General features: G+C 30.2%; 1 long non-coding RNA gene across 1 annotated transcript; it reads right to left on the bottom strand.

Annotated features, from left to right (window-relative positions):
- Nucleotides 1-280: 280 nt before the first annotated feature.
- LOC111242032 lies at nt 281-870 on the bottom strand. Its single transcript, XR_002668514.1, has 2 exons — nt 794-870; nt 281-617 (listed from the first exon to the last, which is right to left on the bottom strand). It is a non-coding gene; the product is annotated as an uncharacterized LOC111242032 (long non-coding RNA).

The raw sequence follows: 870 nt of genomic DNA, 5'->3' as shown, positions 1-870 counted from the left end.
TATTAAACAACTATCCAGTCAATGAATGTGTGAATTTATTTCTTTTGAAGAGAAGTATTTCCCCACATTCATTTCTTATAATTCATCCACCTCATCCAAATGTTGTGCTTTTAATTAAAATTGAGCTACTGACATCAAATTTAATTGCCATTTGCAGATGTCAATAACCTTGTGTGCAGTCTTATGATATTTTCCGAAGTCTGATTATAAGAGACAATGTTAATAAATTTATTGAGAAGGAAAAAGTGCAACAAGAGATATAAATATGAACCAGAAAATCTCTCAAAATTTTGATATTATTAATATATATTTAAACTACAAAATTTCTCTAGAATTTTGATGCCAAAGAAAACTTGGAAATTACTAATTAAAACTATCATTGGCAACCATATTCTGAAGTTGAGGTTGTTCTCAGCGATAGACAACAATCACTTAAACTTTTGTCACATATTTCAAACACTACTACTTATAATAGAAAAACCAGCCGAATGAAGAACCAAACTCCTCGTAGCTCGTTGATATCATTATTCATTTTATTTGATGCTGCAAAAGTTGGAGCAAGTTCCTTGTATCATTACACTGAGGCCATGTGTCGAATCAAGTCAACAACACGTGTGCTGAAAGAAAAGAAAGAAAGAAAAATTTAGATGGAAATTATGATATATTAAAAACATTATTTTTACGAACTGTATTAAATAATGCAGAATTGACAAGTTTAAGTTGTTTTTATACATCTTAATGTGGTTTGAAAGAAAAAAGATAAACAGTTTGAAGGCATAGAACTGTGTTTTACCTGTAGCCCCATTCATTATCATACCAAGAGACAAGTTTCACAAAGTTGTTGTTCAATGAAATTCCAGCCTTTGCATC

Source organism: Vigna radiata, chromosome 7, assembly GCF_000741045.1.
Source record: "Vigna radiata var. radiata cultivar VC1973A chromosome 7, Vradiata_ver6, whole genome shotgun sequence".
Lineage (NCBI taxonomy): Eukaryota > Viridiplantae > Streptophyta > Magnoliopsida > Fabales > Fabaceae > Vigna > Vigna radiata.
This window is presented reverse-complemented; position numbering and strand designations above follow the sequence as displayed.